Genomic DNA, 10,069 nt, shown 5'->3' with positions numbered 1-10,069 from the left:
AGGCACAGGATTTCAAAGTTTAAAATCCACATTTGTCTTTAGAAAGAAGAGGTAAGAATAATCAGAGTAAAGTGGAAATAGAGGAGAAATGATTAAGAAAAGTTTAGAAAAGAATCAGAGTAGCAAAGGTAAGTAGACAATGGTTGTCTAGTTCTATCTAGGTTTCGTCCTACAGTCAACATTCCTCTGATACCACTTTTGTCACACCCGGGTTTAAGGGACAAAGCCGGGTGCATCTCATATATGCACCAAAGAAGACAACACATATAATAACAGAGTGTATAGAGATAAATGTCACAATATAATCAGAGTACTTATTACATAGCGGAAGTCTTTACAAAATAAAAGATAAATATAGATCGAACTAAAGTCCATCCTTGGTGCCACAGTCAACTGGGAGACGCCACCTAGATCGAATCGAACTCCTCGTTGCGTGGCTCCTCTTGAACCACCTGTTCTTCTCATGTGGGGGTGTGAGACAGCAAGGGTGAGCTCACACATGTTCATCGCTCAATAAGTTATGGGGAATAATATGGCATGAACTCACCAAAGGTGAGAGTTCATGTGATGTGTAAAGCCGATCAACAATAGGAGTTAAAGCTGAGCATTGCTTTTAATAAGTTGGACAAAGTTTTATTAGCAGTTACTAAATGTAATTAAATACCAAACCATATTAAATAATAATAGAACAAAATTAATAAATAATCCCATGCAATACAAATGACAAATTGAATTTAAGTTCCATAAATTAATCATGCGAGAGTCCTGAGCTGCTCATGACCGTGAGCTCGGCTAGTATACCAGTTTTACACTCTACAGAGGTTGTACACTGTACCCACAAGTTGTGTATCCCATGTCGCCATGGTTAGCTAGACCCTTAGACACTACCGAGGTGAATGGCTAGGGATTCACTAGCTTCCGAAAACCCGCTACAGTTTATGGGAAGAGCACTTGCAAGAATCCCTCGTCTGACCGTCATCGCAGCAAAATCAACCCGAGAACCTCCCTGCATGCAACTCCCCTACTACCCTTGCCCCTTTCGGGTAAGGTAGTCTTCCACTAGCTTTCCTAATTAGTCAGCCAAGGGCGTCCCATTCCACCCTTGTGGTGGCACGTGTTTCTCAAGTTAAGCTCCATGTTCCAATTAAAAATAATGATCTTGACATGAACATAAATAACATAACAAAATAATTGGAACATGGATATAATGAAATATTAACCCAAAACCATGTAAAGCAATAGCATAACTACCTAGATGATTTAGGGGTAAACAAGGGGAAAAGGATAAACATACTAGGGTGACCTATTGGGTCCCATCAAAATTAAACCTATGCATGAATAAGTGATATTAAAGAACATTATTGGGTAAAAGTGGTCAAGGGCACAACTTGCCTAGCACTTGAGATTCCAGGTACTAGGATGATCCTCAGATAACTCATGACCTTGCGCTAGTCGTAGCAATACAAACAAACATGGTATCGATAAAATTAACATCACACCAAACATAAGATCAAACTGCATAATAATAATCTACGCGTTGCTTCGAGATCGTGGGTTCGAGAACTAATAAGATCGGAGTTAAGGTCATCAAGTTATGATGTGATTACATGATTAAAATTAAGTTCTATGTTTATTTTATAATTCCAGAGAAAAGATAACCTAAATTAGTAATTACTTCAACTTTAATCTAAACTATAAATTGTCCATAGATCATATTTTAGTAGATCATAATGATAAGCAGATTAACAAGACTAACCAACATAAGTTAAATAAAGATCTAATCATAAAATAATGAGACATGGTATAATAAATGTTGTTATTGCATAGTAAATATTTGTACGAGACTAACGCAACTTGAATGGATCAAATCAGAGTTAAAATGGGGAAGTTATGAATTTCCTAAGGTTTTATGTATTTGATATAAGATTAATTAGGAAATAATTTTAAAGTGGCTTTCATGTCAAATCAGTGGCATTATTTGATAAACAATAATATTATAAAATTATAGGAACTGGACAGATTAAATTGGATATCATATGAATTTTCTATGGATTTAACAAATTCTAGCAATTATTTTTATTTAAAAAATGAATTTCTATCTCATTTTCCATGGATTTTCTATCTCCTGGACTCGGCGCATAATATATATAGAGTGCAGGGTTCTGGTGTAAAAATTCCCAAGACACAGAGCGCCCCAGTCAAGGACGGCGGGTTGATTCAAGTGTTTGTCAGGGTCTTTAGCAAATAAGCGAAACGAAGGGGTATCGGTGAATCCAGGCCGTCCGATCTCTGCCCATCGGCTCGGATTAGGTCTGCGCAGCAAATAACGTATAACTCTTTTCGACCGCCAGATCTAACATCCACGGATGAGGGGCGATCTCACCCCGATCAATCCACCACCGTCCGATACCGCGCCAACGTTTCAGATTCCCCCCCAGCGAACCGGTACGTTGACCAGATCCTGACCGTTAACTCCTAATCTGATGGCTATCCAATCATCGTCTCCACCCGACACCCAAGCTGCCGTGGCCGCGGTGGATGGTAGCGTACTTCCTCCTCCGACGAGCAATTGCCCAACGACACTGACCCCAAATTTCATCCCGGCAAGACCTACACGATGATTACGGTCTAATGAATTTGTAGCATCCCAAAAATTCAAATCTTGAAATTTTCTCAAACTTGCTCTAAATTCAAAATGAATTTTAAATTTTGTTTTAAAATGTTTGTTGTGAGTTGATATCAACAAATAAAATATAGTGGTCTATATCTCCCTAAAATCCTCCTCAAAATATCTTACAAATATTTCCCAGTGATCCCCTTCAAGTTCTTCCCAGAAATATTGCCCAAATATTCCACCGATATATCTCCAAATATTTTTCTCTTGAGAAATACCTTCAGAATCATTTTTAAAGTCCCTACAAATAATTTCTCCATAATTTTTCTCATGCTCATACGTATACGTACGCCTTCGGTGTCATACAGTGAGCTCTACAAGCTAATTACACTTATACAAGACAAATACATGCTAATCTCCCACTAATCCTAAACCCCCACCGAGCCTATAAATAGAGGGGCAAGGGCCTCCTCTCAAGCCACCCCAAGCCATTTCATGGCAACTCTCTCCCTCCCCCCACACGCCCACTCCACTTCCCACACAAGCACACACTAGCACAAGGATCGTTCGGTCGTTCTTCGATCGTTCGTCCACCTGTTCTTAGTTTGTTTGTTCGTTCGTCCGATCGTTCGATCGTTCGTCCGATCGTTCATGGTTCGTTCGTCCATTCGTCCGATCGTTCGATCGTTCGTCCGTTCGTTCGTCCAAATAATCTTTGTTCAGCCGTTATGCTGCCGAAATTCCGATCGTTCGTTCGTTCGATCATTTGATCGTTCATCGTTCGTTCATAGTCACTATTCATCTTTCATCGTTCGTTCATACGACAATTCACCATTACTATTCAACGTTACTATTCATCAGCGTTACTATTCACCGTTACTATTCATCACGTTACTATTCAAAGACACTATTTATCATTGTTACTATTTACCGTTACTATTCATCATCGTTACTATTCGTCGATGATATCTATGATACATATAATTACTTTTTCGTCGTCACTATTCATTGGTACTATTCATCATTACTATTCATCGATCATCCGATCACCCCAAATTTCAACTACTCATCCATCATGCTGTCCAGTCCACCTAAGACCGGCCAGACCAATATTCCAGTCATACGAACTCCGGTGACTGTGATTTTCCTTCCAGTGGGAACTTCCTATCTGGTCACCCATCACAGGTTTCTCCAAGTTGAGCACGCTTAACTTTGAGATTCCTTCGAACCAGGCTTCCAAACTCAGATTCCAATAATTCTTGTTTCTAAATTCTTATCAAACTATTCCCTATCCAACCATGCCATCCCTTAAGCATGGTTCATATTCCAGAAAACTCCCAATATACTCTTGTCCCATATTCTGCCTATAACTCTCCTATTCATACTAAGTCAGACGATTCATTCGTCACTATTCTCACCAACAGTGAACTTCACTGTGCTACACCGCATACACCCAGCTATAAATACACCCAGCTACCATCTCCCTTCCCACACACACTCAACACCCTCAGCCAAGGCAAACACCCCACCCACTGAGTTACTCCGCTCTGCCGGCTACACACATAGTGTCGCTTCGCCTCCAGTCCACCCTCCTGGTAAGCACCTCCGCTCCACCACTAGTAGTATCTCAACACCACATGACACATATTCTACTCAAGACTCTACCCATCCATATATCGCTATTCTAACCACTATACTAAATATTTGTTGATATACTTGCTGGTTTGTATGTTTGCTTATTCATGTTGCATAGTTATCGAGGCGTTCGTGCCGTCTCGTGGAGGCTAGATCTGCAAGTCTACACCAGGCAGTGGAGCCAAAAGCTAGTTCCGCGAGCTCTCCCCCCCTTCGCCAGATAAGCACGACAAGCTCACTGGATCCCTTTGATGCATAAATTACCTATGATTTTTCAACCACAACCCTCAGCCTGTTATTTTATGCATGATATGATTTTGAGACAAGTTATTATGGCCACCCAGCCGCTTGCCGCAATCAATCTTTATACTCCTTGACATATTTGTTACAAATAATTTGAGAAAATGTGTGAGTTTTCAAAAGAAAATGTTTTCCAAAATGGGTATGATGAAGGGTTGTCACCCTTATCACCTTTTAAGCGGGATGATCAGGGACTCCCTGGTTTAGGGGAGGGCCTCAGGTGTTGGCTCAGCCGGGTTAGGTGTGAGCAGAAGGATTGTCCCCTCATATAAGGACCGGTTTGTCATCCTTCACTACCTGTACTCATGACAAGTACAACCACTCGAGACTGTATGGGCATTCACTCAATCTGAACTTGTATGGTCCAAACCCCAGGGTTATGATGGCTGGGGAGCACCGGGAGGATAAGGAGGGGGAATGTTTTGTCCGGTCTGGGAATGGTGGTGGCCTGACTCCTTCCGGTATAATCGTTAAGGTAAGGACGTGCAAGGAAAGAGAGAGATTCGACATTCAGATCTTACGACGGTGAGATTACAGAAACCGGACTAGTGGGTAAAGTGTACACCTCTGCGCAGAGTTCAAACCTATTCGAATAGTCCGTGTCCACTGGAATGGACGAGTCTGGTGTGGTATGACAATTAGTGTTTTGTTTTCCAAAAATGCTTTTTGAAAAGTGGTTTTAAAAGGTCCGGCGGTTGAGCCGTGAGCTATGGTGGACAGGAAGTCCAGTAGCTGTTTTTGAAAATGAAAACCAGATACCTGGATGGTTTAATCCAGGGGATTTTGTTCTATGTTGAAAAACTTCCTGCTCCTTTGAGAGAGGATGCGCTTTGAAAAATACAAAATGTTTTGCAAAATAACCCTGCATCAAATATTGCTATTTCTGCAAAGTATCCTGAGCTCCACATACTCCATGCATTATATCTGATTTCCCCATTCTGTGGGTGAAGGTGGGCTGCTGAGTACGTAAGTACTCACCCTTGCTTATTTGTTGTTTTTTAGAGAAGGAGATCGCTGATCGGGTAAGAGTTACGCCTATTCCCAACCTTGCCTGTGGCTGTTGGACCGCTGATTTGCTTCGCTGCGTATATCGGGCTGCTTCAGCCCCACTCTGATGATATGTCTCGAGTTGTAGACCAACTCTTAAAGTTGATCGCCACCTTTATAGGTTTGTCTTGTTTAAGCAGATCTAGAACTATATGATGTATAAATGTGTTTACTAGCCTCCTGGGACTAGTAATTGTATCACATTTGAGTCCTAGAGGATTGTGGCGCTTTAGAATTAGGGAAGACGAAAATTACCTACTAATATTCGACGTTGAGCCCTGGTCACGATAAGGAGCGGACATGCGGTCGGACGCAACACCGATGACGATTTCCCGGGGCCCCAGTGACCAATCCTTGGTGGCGGGTCTTTGGAAACCTTCCCCCCGACACTGTGAAGCTTGCGGGTGAGTGATTGGCACCCAAGCGGAGGCGGTGATGGGAATCCCACGGCGGCGGCGTGATTTTCCCCTCTCGGCTCACGGCGATGGCACGACGACAATGGAAATATTGTGGTGATGAGGGCAGTAGTAGAGGGCGCAGGTACCCAGAGGGAGGGGTCTTATCCCCGGACGAGGTGGGGTCCGAGCTGGATCCCGCCATGCGCGGTTCTGTTGCAACCGCCCTCCGCGAGGAAGGGGGAGCCCGATGTGTGGGCCCCACGCACCCCGGTATCGTGCTCGCACGGTTTAAGGCACCGCCACCCGGGCCCTTTAGTCAGCAGCAGCCGAACTGAGACGCGCAGTGCGTGACAGCGGCTCGCTGGGAAGTGGGACCGCCTGGTCAGTGAAAGGAAGGTTTAGGCCACGCGGGGGCGTTAGGTAAATGGGCCACGCGGTGAAGGGATAGGGGACTGGGTCGAAAAACGTAGATATGGGCCCAATGCGCAGGTGGTACATTTTTCTTTTTATTTACTTTTCTATTTCTAATCTAAAGTATTGAACCCAAATTTAAATTCCTGGTTTTAAATTTTAAATTCCTCAACTCAAATAGAACTTACTGTGAATATAGATTCTACTTTTATAATATTATTTTCCTTATTATTTATGCAAGGACTTAAATGACTTCATTAAAATTTCCTTTATGGAAGAAATAAATGGTTGCATTTGAATCCATTTTCTAATTTTCTAATTTAATGTCTTCATTTAAAATTAGAGGTATAATTTATGTTGTCAATAATATGCATTACTACAAAGTCATTGGCAAGATGTCTACTTCTCATTACCTATTTATTGGTCACTTAATTTAACTTAATATTATTGTTTAAACATGAGGAGGGAGATTTCTAATAGATTTTCAAGGGTCTTCAAAAATTCTCACAAAACTAGTATATATTCTTATTTCTTTATTCTTTTTTTCTTATACCAATTTTGGCCTTACAAAATCGGAGTTATTGTTATAAAGTTATGATTTTCCGAAGGTTTAAGCGTCTACTATAAAACAAATGAGGTACAAGATACCAACCATAGGTCTCATGGTAATACAAGGTTACTAGATGATAAACAATATTAATATGAGATTAATGCATATGGAATGGATAAAAAGGAGCTAGAATGAATTAATTATGAATTAAACAAGATTCTAGAATTATTTTTATACTAGAAATCATTTACTAAATTGATTCATAAATTCATGAGACCCTAAGGGCTAGATTGTGAATTCCATGGACCTATTCTAAATTCCCCACACTATCACTAGGATGACGGGTTAAATACGAAAAAGAGTAGGGGCTCTTTATGAAGATTCACGGCCGAAGAGGTATTGACCAATCCTAGCCGTTGGATCATCGATACACGGTTCAGATTAGATCTCCAGTTATCCCAACAGGTTATGCATTAGCAACCATTGATCCAAAGATCTGTGGTGCAAATTGAATTTTAAGCGAACTTTTAATCTTAATCGTCCAGACACGATCAGATGACCGATATTTTATGGGCCGAAGGGGTACGCTGAGCCTAATTGTAGTCGTCCACACAGATCCAATGGACCGCCCCATTCTCCTTCCTCGCGACAACCAAGGCGGCGACTAGGGATGGCAATGAGTACGAGTATGGGTAAATAACCGCAGATAATTATCCAATGAATATGGGTATGGTGGAATTTGGTATCCGCGGATAAATTTTTTGTGGGTATGTATATCTACTATCCATACCTGTTACCCAATGGATATCTGACATCTGGGACATCCGGATTTAATATATTATCCTAAATTCTAATTTTCAATATTTATCTATGACATGTTGACTGGTGCTGAAATTATCATTTGATGATGATGGAATGAGAATTGTTTTTGAAATATGATAAAATTGTTGTTTGAGGTTGAATGCTAAAATTGTAGTGGGCGGGCGGGTAACGGGTATCCGCCGGATAGCGGATACCTAATGGGTACGAGTAGATATCCATACCCATAAACTTTTATGGGTACTGGTATGGGTTAAGTTTTGTCTCGAGGGTATGGATTCGCGGACTATATATCCGCCTACTACCCACCCGATTGCCATCCCTAGCGGCGACGCCTCAATGCCGAGCGGCGGAGCCTGCACCGGCGATGCCCTGCCTGATGGACCAAGGCTCCCAACCTACGATAGATAAAGCTACACGAAGCAGAGGGCGAGGCACACACGACGGATAGGGACTCGCCTGAGTCAATGCGGTCAATAGCCCTGCCCACGGCACTCCGAGGTCCCGCGGAGGCGCATCAACTCTGGCGAGAAATCACCGTCGATCCAGCCGATCTCGAGCCCACGATCTCCACTGACCACCATCCCAGTACTCAGGGCATCATCATGGATGGGTCACCGAAGCCTGACCAGCAGTGTATGCAACAAGCACTGACAGCGGCTTGACCACACGGTGGCGACATTGCCAAAGCACCCAAACCTCGAGTTCCCGTGAACCAAATCGGGCGCTAAAAGTCATTACACACCACAGAGCGGTTCGTGAAGTGGTTGAGAAGGTTCTTACCAGCAAACGAGTAGCCTAGGCCCCAAATCCACTTCACCGCGCGGATTTTCCCCCACGGCGGCCGCACTCCTTCTCCTCTCCCTCACGCTTCCCTTCAGCACGGTCACGACGGCTTGGCACGGGTTCACGGTGACTTTTATATGTATTGGAGGGGGTGGTTGGCGAAGAGTCTGGGAGAGCCCCACGCCAAACTCGCCATGGCGCTCGATTGGTTAGAGTCTGACCCGGTCAGAGCTGGGAGGAGGACCTGTCGGTGGGTCCCACGCGTCAGTGACAAAGACGAAGCAGCCCACGTGCATATTTTGACTAACAAGCAGAGCCCCCATGTTGGCGCCAGCGCCCGAGGTGAGTTGGACCAGAGGCGCGCCTGGGAAACAGGGAGTGGGCCGAATTCGGTCCTAGTGGCCCAATACTAGTGCTTTCCTTTTCTTTTTTTTCTATTACCTTCTTTTTCTATTTCAAATTCGAATTTGGTTCAAGTTTACCTCAAATTTCGAAAATGCATCATACCAGGGTTTCAAATTGTTTTTGCAGAAACATTTCATTTATTTTTACTGTATTTTATCTATTCATTAATATTTTAAACTTCATAGTTAATGAAAGGAATATCCTAATTGTTTTAACACCCATGAGAAATCTTCTTTGTTATTATATATCTAAATCATATGTTTTAAGGACACAACTATTATTACGTAGTTTTATACTAAAGGATCAACCTATCTAGAGCATATCTTAATTATTTTATCCAAAAGAAGAGTTTAATTCATAGTTCTTCTTTATAATTCAATCCATGTCTAATTTAATTTCTAAGTATATTTTATTTTAGTCTTTTATTTAGACATTATATTCATTTTGGGACATTTTTAATTATTAATGTTATAAATTCTAAAGTAAAAATTTGGGTGTTACACCTCCTCAACAGTTGGTAAGCATTGGCAGCCTGCTCCTGGTTATTTTGGTCCATATTTCCAGTAGATGCAGGATGTGCTCCAGACCCACATGGATGGCAAGTATGAGGGGATGATGACTCACATAGATGAGAGGTTTGATTCTCTGTAGACTCATGTGAATGTGCAGTTCAGGGAGCTCTCTTAGACTATTGATGATCGCTTTGATGGCGTGAACACAAAGTTCTCTGAGCTTTGTGGTCACCTCTAGGAGTGTGTTTATGACCCCATCATGACTAGGATGAACAATATGCAATAGAGCTTCCAAGAAAATATGGGTGCTCTCTCAAAGGAAGCAGCAACTACAAAATGATTTCAGCCGGTTCACCTTGATCTTTGACAGCTTCAGCTCAAACTTCTATAACATGTATCCTCGATGTTGGTCACTTGATTTCAATCCCCTAAAGGCACTCAAGTTAAATATATGAACCTTCGTCCTTGATTTAACACTTCTATGAAGTGTTAGTACTAAGGACGAAGGTCTTTAAAAGGAGATGCGAATGAAACAATAAGAAATGAGATGACAATGTACAATGGAGTGTGAAACTCATCTCATCCGCCTTAG

At 42.1% G+C, this 10,069-nt stretch overlaps 1 long non-coding RNA gene across 1 annotated transcript; it reads right to left on the bottom strand.

Moving 5' to 3' along the window:
• Nucleotides 1-267: 267 nt before the first annotated feature.
• On the bottom strand, nt 268-8,669 carry LOC103626495 (uncharacterized). The gene is made up of 2 exons (XR_552974.2): nt 8,558-8,669; nt 268-452 (listed from the first exon to the last, which is right to left on the bottom strand). It is a non-coding gene; the product is annotated as an uncharacterized lncRNA (long non-coding RNA).
• Nucleotides 8,670-10,069: the final 1,400 nt, after the last annotated feature.

This window comes from Zea mays, chromosome 5, assembly GCF_902167145.1.
Source record: "Zea mays cultivar B73 chromosome 5, Zm-B73-REFERENCE-NAM-5.0, whole genome shotgun sequence".
NCBI lineage: Eukaryota > Viridiplantae > Streptophyta > Magnoliopsida > Poales > Poaceae > Zea > Zea mays.
This window is presented reverse-complemented; position numbering and strand designations above follow the sequence as displayed.